The sequence below is a fragment of the Triticum dicoccoides genome, chromosome 1A, assembly GCF_002162155.2.
Source record: "Triticum dicoccoides isolate Atlit2015 ecotype Zavitan chromosome 1A, WEW_v2.0, whole genome shotgun sequence".
NCBI classification, from domain to species: Eukaryota; Viridiplantae; Streptophyta; class Magnoliopsida; order Poales; family Poaceae; genus Triticum; species Triticum dicoccoides.
The window spans coordinates 37,684,495-37,696,483 of NC_041380.1; positions in this window are offsets into that span (position 1 = coordinate 37,684,495).

Sequence of the window (11,989 nt, forward strand, 5' to 3'; positions counted from 1 at the left end):
TAAAGACCCAGGTGGTGACCCTGAGCTTGTGAAGGACCACGTAGTATAGCTAGGCTGTCCAAGCCTCTTTTATTTTACTAGTTGTCTGTACTCAGACAAGTTGCTTCCGCTGCTGGTTTGTATGACTGTATGACTTGTATGTGGGGTCGTGAGACCCGTACCTTTGTGTATGTTATGTATGGCTCCCTGAGCCTTAAATAAAGTACTTGTGTCATAGAGTCATGTTGTGATGCTTCGTTGTATTTGCACATATCGAGCATATTGTGTGTATGATTGAAATGCTTGGTATGTGTGGGATCTGACCATCTAGTTGTTTATCTTTAGTAGCCTCTCTTACCGGGAAATGTCTCCTAGTGTTACCGCTGAGCCATGGTAGCTTGCTACTGCTCTGGAACACTTAGGCTGGCCGGCATGTGTCCTTCTTCGTTCCCGTGTCTGTCCCTTCGGGGAAATGTCACGCTTTGAGTACCGGAGTCCTGTTAGCCCGCTACAGCCCGGTTTACCGGAGTCCTGCTAGCCCAGTGCTATAGCCCGGACCCACTTGCTGATGACCGACACGTTCGAAGCTGGGTCATGGATGCCTGTCCCTGTAAGTCTGTGCCACTTTGGGTTTACGACTAGTCATGTCAGCCCGGGCTCCTTATCATATGGATGCTAGCGACACTATCATATACGTGAGCCAAAAGGCGCAAACGGTCCCGGGCAAAGGTAAGGCGACACCCGTGGGGATACCGTGCGTGAGGCCGCAAAGTGATATGAGGTGTTACCGGCTAGATCAATGTGACATCGAGTCGGGGTCCTGACAGCGTTGGCATCAGAGCCGGACTGCCTGTAGGTTCTCCAAGCCAAACTGGTCGATGTTGAGTCTAGAAATTCTTTAGTTATATGTAGGGGAATTGTTTGTGGGTTGGAACGTAAGGCTCGTTTTACTCCTTTATCTTATGACATTCTGATCTGAGTCAGTCCATTCTTCTACCGGGGGATAAGGAATTAGGATCTGTTCTCTCTACCAGGATCACGTGTTACTAATCAGTAGTACCTTATAAGTTTGATGGATACAAGCCTAGTTCAGTTCTACTACCACATTATGTTGTTAGTATGGTTTCAGAGCTTTGATATGATGATGTTGAGTGTGCACGAAATCCTTTGTCAAATGTCCCAAATCCCTCTTGAGCATTTACAGCTGTTATGCTGCCGAAATTTTGCTAGAAATTCTAATGCCTTTGCATTATGATTGTGCTTTCAGATGGCCACTCGCGACCTCAATCAAGTGGTTCGCCTGACTCGATGCCTAGATGTACCCGGCCATACTGCTAAGTTGGTCAGGGTAATGACTGAGGCTGGATACCGCTGGTATCCTGAGTACACGGTCGAAGAGCAATTCCGGGACTTCAATCAAAGCCAGTATCTCTGCACTGTCAGGATATTTCCATCTTATCCTGGATCCACCGAGCCTCTTCACTGCTCCTATGGACTCGGGGTTACTATTGAGATGGCTGTGCAGGACGCCGCCTACTCTATGATGACCATTATGCGAGTCAGATCTGGTCTATTTCGGGACTCTGATTTCCGGTATATGCCAGGATCACTTCCGGGAGCACAAGGGTATCTCCAGGCTATCTATGCTGACCCCACTCAGGAGGATTCACGGACTCGCACCACTGCTGAGATGCTCGAGGATAAGGACCGTGAAAATCGGGCCTTAAGGTTAGAGCTCTTCAATACCCGTGCTGACCACTGGGCTCCTTTGACTCGGTTCGCACCGGCGGTGCAAGCTGGATATTCAGATATGCGCGATCTCTATCCTGTGAGATCTGCTCTGCCGGACGTGATGGTTTGGCGTGATGTAGGAGGCATCACCCCACCTCGCGGTCCCCGCAGGCCACCGTTTGTTGGTCCAAGACCTCATCCTAGCCCCTATGGTCCACAAGCTCCGCGAGATCGTCTGTTTCCGGATGATCATGTTGAGCTTCCAGGCTATGGAGGTGACTTCTACGAGGACTACTACGGATCGGTCTGAGTTAGTGGTAGTATCACTAGTTCGCACTAGCTGTGTCGTCTATCGTCCCGCGTGACTCGTGGGATATGACCTAGCTTGTACTCCTTCCGGAGGTGTAGAAAAATAATGTATAGGAGCTTGGGATGCCTCCGATGAGATGTAATCCTCTTTTCACCGTAATAGTACTTTGTTTGGTCTTGTACTAAACCCTGTATGGTGTGTATGATGATGGAATAAAGAAGCAGTTTCTGTATCTACCATGTCATACGGATGATCATCTTGCATTTCGAGTTATCCCTTACATTTTGTATCCTATGTCGGAATTTATCATCTTGACTAAATCATTGTCTTGTTTACCTAGGATGGTCAACACGCGCACTAACCCTGCTCCTCAAGAGCAGGCCGAAGGCAGTGAAGTCAGGGATGCAAATCTGCCTCATCCTCCTTCACTAGCCGAGGTTATGATGGAAGCTGAGAGAAACAAGCGGGAGACCAACCGTTTGTTGGAGCGTATTGAACAGAATACAGCACACCATCAGAGGACTAACATGGTGTCACTCAGTGATTTTATCAAATTGCATCCACCCACGTTCCACCACTCCGTCGAGCCTCTCGACGCTGATGACTGGCTTCGCAGTATCTCTCACAAACTGCGTTCCGCGCTGGTAGCGGAGGCTGACAAGGTCACCTTTGCTGCATATCATCTTGAAGGCCCCGCCAGTCTATGGTGGGAGAATTATGGAGCTATGCGCCCAGCGGGCCATGTCACTACTTGGGCTGAGTTCAGCGAGGCTTTCCGTGAACATCACATTCCGGAGGGTCTCATGGACCGTAAACGTGAAGAATTTTGCAATTTCACCCAAGGCCGACTTTCTGTGGATGCCTATAGCAGGGAGTTTGGTAATCTCGCCCGATATGCAACTGAGGAAGTGTCTACTGACGCCAAGAAGCAAGAAAGGTTCCGTAAGGGACTTAGTCCTAAGCTTCGCCGCGACCTCCGTCTGCATGAGTGCACATCTTTTCAGAAACTTGTCAACAAAGCCATCAGTGCTGAAACTGGTCAGACTGACTATGACGCAACATGCAAGCATGGCCGTGATATGGGTTCCTCATCCGGTGCTGGTCCTCAGAAGCGCCGCGTGTGGGTGCCCAACACCGCCCTGCCACCCAGGTTCACACCGAGGCCATCTTTCCAGGCGCCTCGCCCCGTTCAACAGTCTGCACCGGCCAAGCCCTATGGGGGTCCAATCAATAATGCTCCTCCACGTACCAGTTCCGTGACTTGCTTCAAATGTGGGGAATCTGGTCACTATATGCGTGAGTGTCCCCAGACCAACCCCAACCAATCTGCTAAAGCTGTTGGCCGTGGCAAGCCGACAGGAAAAATATTCCACGCCAAGCCGGTCACCGCTTCACGTGGCCATGTTAACTGTATCTCTGCCGAAGAAGCTCAAGAGGATCCCAACGTCGTTCTCGGTACGCTTCTTGTTAATTGCCACCCGGCATCTGTTCTTTTCGATACAGGAGCCTCTCATTCTTTTATATCTGAAAATTATGCTCGTTTGCATAACGTTGCATTCTGTGACTTGCCATCCACTATGGAAATTTCTACCCCTGGTTCTAGATGGCAGACCTCTAGGGTAAGTCATGGAAATGAAATCCAAGTCGACAGACTTGTTTTCCTTGCGTCTTTGATAGCCCTTAAATCTTCAGATATTAATATCATTCTGGGTATGGACTGGATGTCAGCTCATCATGCCCAAATTGATTGCTTCTCTAGGACTGTTCAACTCACCCATCCTTCGGGGAAGATAGTCAATGTCTTGACCCGAATAGCCAAGCGACAAATATATTCTCTTAACGCCAGCCCTTTGCCAGACCTTGAGGACGTGCCGGTAGTCTGTGACTTCCCGGATGTCTTCCCAGAGGAATTGCCAGGTGTTCCACCTGACAGGGATGTTGAGTTCGTAATCGACCTCATCCCCGGAACCGTTCCGATTGCTAGAAGACCTTATAAGATGGCACCACTAGAACTGGCCGAGCTTAAGAAACAACTCGATGAGTCCCTGAAAAAGGGTTTCATCCGACCTAGCTCATCTCCGTGGGCTTGCCCCGTCCTATTCGTCAAGAAGAAGGATGGTACGGACCGGATGGTTGTAGATTACCGACCTGTCAATTTGGTCACAATCAAGAACAAATATCCACTTCCCAGGATCAACGACCTGTACGATCAGCTCGCTGGATCCTCAGTCTTCTCCAAGATGGATTTGAGGTTGGGCTACCATCAAATCAAAATCAGAAACGGGGACATTCCTAAAACGGCCTTTGTTACTCGTTATGGCCAATACGAGTACACCGTCATGTCCTTCGGTTTAACCAACGCTCCAGCCACCTTTTCTCGGTTAATGAACTCAATCTTCATGGAGTATTTGGATAAATTCGTCGTGGTTTACCTCGATGATATACTCATCTACTCCAAGAACGAGGAAGAACATGCCGAACATCTAAGGCTAGTGTTGAAGAAACTTCGAGAGCATCGCCTTTATGCCAAATTTTCGAAATGTGAATTCTGGTTGTCAGAAGTGACCTATCTGGGTCATGTAATATCTGGTAAAGGTATTGCTGTTAACCCTGAGCGAGTTCAAGCCGTCCTTAATTGGACTCCACCTGAATCGGTCAAGCAAGTTCGGAGTTTTCTAGGCTTAGCGAGCTATTGTCGTTGCTTTGTCGAGAACTTCTCCAAGGTTGCCAAACCTCTAACCGAACTCCTCAAGAAAGATAAGAAGTTCGAATGGACTCCACAATGTGAGCACAGCTTTCAGGAACTGAAAAGACGCCTGACCTCTGCTCCCGTGCTGGTACCGCCAGACTTCTCCAAGGACTTCGTTATCTACTGCGACGCCTCGCGACAAGGACTAGGTTGCATTCTTATGCAAGATCGACACGTAATTGCTTACGCTTCACGGCAATTGCACCCACATGAGGAGAATTATCCTACTCATGATCTAGAGCTTGCAGCCGTAGTCTATGCACTTAAGACCTGGCGACATTACCTCCTCGGTAATCGTTGCGAAATATTCATTGATCACCAAAGTCTGAAGTACATTTTCACCCAACCGGATCTGAACCTCAGGCAAAGACGTTGGGTTGAATTGATCACAGACTTCGACTTAGGAATAACCTACACCCCAGGGAAAGCAAACGTCATGGCTGATGCGCTAAGTCGTAAATCTTATTGTAACAACCTGATGTTACAACAAAGTCAACCGCTTCTCCATGAGGAATTTCGGAAACTTAACCTTCACATTGTACCTCAAGGTTTTCTTTCCACCTTGGTGGCAAAACCTACCCTTACGGATCAAATTATCAAAGCACAGAAGGTAGATCCGGGAATCTCCCGCATCAAGAGGAACATTCAGAAAGGAATTGCGAATTGTTTCTCCATTAATGATCAAGGAGTCGTATTCTTCGGGAATCGACTAGTGGTTCCCAAAGTGCGCAACCTAAGGCGATTAATCCTTAAGGAAGCTCATGAATCTCCTCTCACCATTCATCCCGGTAGCACTAAAATGTATCAGGACCTACGCCAGAGGTTCTGGTGGACTAGGATGAAGAGAGAAATTGCTCAGTATATTGCAAATTGCGACGTCTGTCGTCGTGTAAAAGCAGAGCATCAACGGCCTGCTGGCACCCTTCAACCCTTAGCTATTCCTGAATGGAAATGGGATAAAATTGGTATGGATTTCATTACCGGTTTTCCCAGGACCAAGAGAGGGAATAATGCTATTTTCGTCGTGGTCGATCGTCTTTCCAAAGTAGCTCATTTCCTACCTGTTCGTGAGAGTATAACCGCTAGCCAGCTGGCAGACTTATACATCTCCCGAATAGTGTCCCTCCATGGTGTTCCTTTGGAAATTAACTCGGATCGAGGAAGTCTTTTCACCTCTCGATTTTGGGAAAGCTTCCAAAATGCTATGGGAACCCGTCCCTCTTTTAGCACCGCTTTCCACCCTCAGTCAAGTGGTCAAGTGGAACGCGTCAACCAAATTCTAGAAGACATGCTTCGAGCCTCTGTTATCTCATTCGGAATGGATTGGGAGAAGTGCCTTCCATTTGCCGAATTCGCTTACAACAACAGCTATCGATCTAGCTTGGGTAAAGCCCCTTTTGAAGTTCTCTATGGACGACGGTGTCGAACACCCCTTAACTGGTCAGAGACCGGGGAAAGACAATTCTTTGGCCCGGACATGATTCAGGAAGCAGAAGAACAAGTTCGCATCGTTCGTGAAAAGTTGAAAACAGCCCAATCTCGTCAAAAGAGTCAATATGACCGAAAACATAAGGCTATGACTTTCGAGGTTGACGAGAAGGCTTATCTCCGGGTCACCCCTCTGAAGGGAACCCATCGTTTCGGTATCAAAGGCAAATTGGCTCCTCGTTACATTGGACCTTTTCGCATTCTTGCCAAACGAGGAGAAGTTGCCTACCAGTTGGAACTACCTCCGCACCTCTCCAGAGTTCACGATGTCTTCCACGTTTCTCAACTCAGGCGTTGCTTCTCGGATCCTATCCGTGGAGTGGACCACGAAACGCTTGATCTCCAAGATAATCTTACATATCGAGAGTACCCCGTTCGTATCCTCGATCAGGCCGAACGTACCACCCGACGTCATAATATCAAGTTTCTCAAGGTTCAATGGTCGCACCATTCTGAGGATGAAGCAACTTGGGAAAGGGAGGATCGTCTTCGACTCGAGTACCCCGCCTTCTTCTCGGAGGAACCCAAATCTCGGGACGAGATTCTTTTGAGTGGGGGTGAGTTGTCACAACCTAGCTAGTCATGCATTAGAGTGTTGCATCATGTTTACTCTTTCATCAGAAACTTGAAATGGGGATGACAGAACCCCCAGTCCCCTCTGAAACCAACTAGGGTTACTAAAATAATTTTTCAATGAACCTGAAATGCCCTTCTAAAATGGCCATCATTTTTTGTCTTGGTTCAGAACCTCTGCCAAAAATGGTGCACATTTTCCTAGGCCATCCTAGGGTTTTTGAATTAAATCATAAATATTTGAATTTGGGCATTTAAAATAATATAAAATATTTAAATGCTCAAATATCTCCAAACTAAAATGTTTCATGTTGGAAATAATCCAACTATGGGCCAGGAATAGTTTGGTGATTTTTGAACTAGCCTAGGTATTTTATTTAATTCAACATAGTTGCAGAAGTATTAGAAAAACAGAAAACAGAAAAATATATAACAGGAGGAGCTTACCTGGGCTCCTCCACTGTGCGGCCCAGCCAGCTGGCTGGCCCAGCCGGCAGCCGGCCCAGCCCACCTCCCTCCTCTGTCGTCTTCGTCCCGACAGAGGGAGGGGAGTGTGGCCGGCGCGCGCGCGCGCCACCGCGCCACGCCACCTGCTCGCCTGCTTGCCTGCCCTCCCCTCCTCGCTCGATGCCCTGGACGACGCCACGCCTCTCCCCCTGCTCTCTCTCACTCTCCCCCGGCTCTCCTCTCCTCTCCCTCGCTCTCTCTCTCACACGGCCGAACACCACACTCGCCGCCGTTCGCCACAGCAGCCGTCTCCGGCCACCCCTCGCTCCCCCGACTAGCTCAGAAGCTCCGCCACGACCCCCTCTTCCTCCCCACCGCTCCACAGCTCCCCGGAAGCCCTGCATCGCCGCCACGTCGCCGTTCCCCTCTTCGGGCTCCGATCATCGTCGCCGTCGAATTCGTCGTCTCCGGCGCGTCCCCGAGCCCGCTTCGACGCCCACTGCAACCGCGGTGAGCCCCCGGATCGTTTCCCCCTTCTCCCCTGGTCCCTTTCGACCTCTAGGCCCTAGCCCCACCTTGGCCGAGAGCTCCACGCCGCCGGCGATGTCGCCGTCGTGGCCACGGTCGCCGTAGCGCCCAACCGAGCACACCATCGTGCTCCACACCTCACCAGGAGCACGTAGCATGCACCAACACCTCTTCTAACGCCCTGCAACGTCGATTCCGACCGCACCCGAACTCCGGCAGCCGCAGCCGAGCTCGCCGCCGTCAACTCCGGCCACCCCGAGCCCAACCACCACCACCAATAGACGCGGCTCAACCTCAGCAACACGTAGATGCCTTCCGCCGTCCATTTGGTTGCCGGAATGGCAAAAAGCACTTTCGCCGCCGTCTCGGACCTCGCCGGCGTCAAGTCGCCGGTGGGGTTTGACTTGTCCGACCTGGGGTTTGACCTCCCAGGGTCACTGACGCGTGGGCCCTGTCGGCCAGGTGGTTAGATTAGCGCTAAACTACTGTTAGTCAACCCCCCCTGACACTGACAGTGGGCCCCAGCGCCACTAATCCCTAATTAGGATTAATTTAATCCTGTTTAACCCCCCCTGTCACTGACGTGTGGGCCCCACACGTCAGGTTTGACCTCAGCCAGCCGCAGTTGACCACTGACGTCATGCTGACGTCATGCTGGCGCAATAATTATATTTCTGGATTTAATTTAAATCAGGAAATTCCAGAATATTATTTAAACTTCAAAAATTCATAACTTTTATTCTGTAACTCCAAATTGGACAAATTATATATGAAAAATGATCAAAAAAATCCAATCTACCCATCTGTACTATTTTCATGCATGATCAAACAAGTTAAATTGATGTTTTAAGCAGAACAAGGAAAAGCACTTTTAAAAGGCCATGTTTGAATTTGAAATTTGAATCTTTGATTCAAATTTGTTCAAACCCTTCTGGTTCTAGTTGCATTAGCCCAACACACTCATATTGCCATGTTTCATGCATGCATCATATTGTTGCACATTGTTTGGTGATGCTTGTGTATCGATGTCCTTTGCGACAGGTTCTGTCCCCGAGGAGTACCGTGATTACCCTAACGAAGAACCATATCAGTGCATCGAACCATCAGGCAAGCAACCAACCATTTGATCATATCGATACAATCCCATGTTCTCGCTCCTGCTCTCCTTTACTGCATTAAGACAACGCGTTTCAAACTGCTGTGTGCTACGGTAGTTGAACCCATTTCCTCTGCATGACCTGTCATTGCCACAGTAACTAGATGAAACCCACTAGCATGTGTAGGAGTTGATTGAGCCATACGTATGTGTTGTTCCTACCTTGCTATGCCTGCTATGCTTAGAGTCGTGTCAGGTCTGGTTCATCTGGGTGATGGGCTAGAGTGAAATGATTATGTCGGTAATGAGAGTGGTGTGGTGAACACGATTTGGTAAAGGTATCGATGAGAGGCCATGTAGGAGTACATGGTGGGTTGTTTCATTGAAGCCGACCTTAAGCACTGAGATCTGTATGTGTGATTTAAGAATCAGCTACTACCATGCATTGGGCCCGAAACCAATGGACCCTCTCGACTTCTTATTCACCCTAGTTCTCCGTCCAGGAGTTGCAAGTAGTTTCTGGTGTTTGTAGCCTACTGGAGGCCGTGGACAGCGCTGACCGTAGGGGTGGGCTGTGATGCGGTAGGTACGTGGCCGGGTGTACCGAATACCCGTTAGGTATTTCGGGAACCCTGTTCACATCGTTCGGGGCCGTATGGGAAACCTCGGCCGGACTCCCTGCGGATGGAACCTGAATAGGCGATAAACCTGGACTGGAGGCTTAGGTGATTAGGTAGGTCGTGGCCGACACCCACGTTGGGCTTCCGCTTGAAGGTTGCCGAGTACATGTCGTGTAAGCGACGGTAAGTGGTGAGAGCGTGTATGAAGAAGTACACCCCTGCAGGGTTAACATGATCTATTCGAATAGCCGCGTCCGCGGTAAAGGACTACTTGGTTGCCTATACAGTTCATAGACAAGTAAATGGAAACTGTTAAAAGCCTCAAGATAAGTGTGAGTGCCGAGGATGGCCCTTCCGTAGGAAGACGGAGGTGGATCCTCGGTAGTGTATTGCAGTGGTGAGTAGTGGACTCGTGTGCGCAAAACCATTTCAAGTTGGAGTATCGTAGGATAGCCTAGCCAAGAGTCAAAGATGGCTTGCTGCAATAACTCCACCAACCCTTCTTGATACTATGCATGTATGTAGGATCTGATGTAAGTCTTGCTGAGTACCTTTGTACTCATGTTGCTATAATCTACATTTTTACAGAAGACGCTGCAACCCCTTCTGATGGGTTCTATGTAGACGTTGACATCAACGAGTAGGCTAAAGACCCAGGTGGTGACCCTGAGCTTGTGAAGGACCATGTAGTATAGCTAGGCTGTCCAAGCCTCTTTTATTTTACTAGTAGTCTGTACTCAGACAAGTTGCTTCCGCTGCTGGTTTGTATGACTGTATGACTTGTATGTGGGGTCGTGAGACCCGTACCTTTGTGTATGTTATGTATGGCTCCCTGAGCCTTAAATAAAGTACTTGTGTCATAGAGTCATGTTGTGATGCTTCGTTGTATTTGCACATATCGAGCATATTGTGTGTATGATTGAAATGCTTGGTATGTGTGGGATCTGACCATCTAGTTGTTTATCTTTAGTAGCCTCTCTTACCGGGAAATGTCTCCTAGTGTTACCGCTGAGCCATGGTAGCTTGCTACTGCTCTGGAACACTTAGGCTGGCCGGCATGTGTCCTTCTTCGTTCCCGTGTCTGTCCCTTCGGGGAAATGTCACGCTTTGAGTACCGGAGTCCTGTTAGCCCGCTACAGCCCGGTTTACCGGAGTCCTGCTAGCCCAGTGCTACAGCCCGGACCCACTTGCTGATGGCCGACACGTTCGAAGCTAGGTCATGGATGCCTGTCCCTATAAGTCTGTGCCACTTTGGGTTTACGACTAGTCATGTCAGCCCGGGCTCCTTATCATATGGATGCTAGCGACACTATCATATACGTGAGCCAAAAGGCGCAAACGGTCCCGGGCAAAGGTAAGGCGACACCCGTGGGGATACCGTGCGTGAGGCCGCAAAGTGATATGAGGTGTTACCGGCTAGATCAATGTGACATCGAGTCGGGGTCCTGACATAGGGTCCGCACGCTTAACGTTTCGATGATAGTTATATTATGAGTTTATATGTTTTGATGTGCCGAAGGTTGTTCGGAGTCCTGGATGTGATCATGGACATGCCGAGGAGTCTCAAAATGGTCGAGACATGAAGATTGATATATTGGAAGCCTATGTTTGCATATCGGAACTGTTCCAGGTGAAATCAGGATTTTACCGGAGTACCGGGAGGTTACCGGAACCCCCCGGGAGCTTAATGGGCCATAGTGGGCCTTGTGGAGAAGAGGAGAGGCGGCCAGGGCAGGGCCGCACACCCCTCCCCCCTAGTCCGAATAGGACAAGGAGAGGGGTCGGTGCTCCCCCCTTTTCTCTTCCTCTCTCCCTCCTCTTTCCCCCTCCTCTCCTAGTCCAACAAGGAAAAGGGAGGGTCCTACTCCCGGTAGGAGTAGGAATCCTCCTAGCGCGCCCCCTCTAGGCCGGCCGCACCTCCCCCCTTGCTCCTTTATATACGGGGGCAGGGGGCACCCTAGAGACACACAAGTTGATCTGTTGATCTCTCCCAGCCGTGTGCGGTGCCCCCCTCCACCATAGTCCACCTCGATAATACTGTAGCGGTGCTTAGGCGAAGCCCTGTGTTGGTAGAACATCATCATCATCACCGCGCCGTCGTGCTGACGAAATTCTCCCTCAACACTCGGCTGGATCGGAGTTCAAGGGACGTCATCGGGCTGAACGTGTGCTGAACTCGGAGGTGCCGTGCGTTCGGTACTTGATCGGTCGGATCGTGAAGACGTACGACTACATCAACCGCGTTGTGCTAACGCTTCCGCTTTCGGTCTACGAGGGTAGTATGTGGACAACACTCTTCCCTCTCGTTGCTATACATCACCATGATCTTGCGTGTGCGTAGGAATTTTTTTGAAATAGTTGCAAGAGCAATAGTTGGCGAGACGACCATGTGACGACACATTGATATAGATCAAGATGATGGAGATCATGGTGTCATGCCTGTGACGATGGAAATCATAACGATGCTT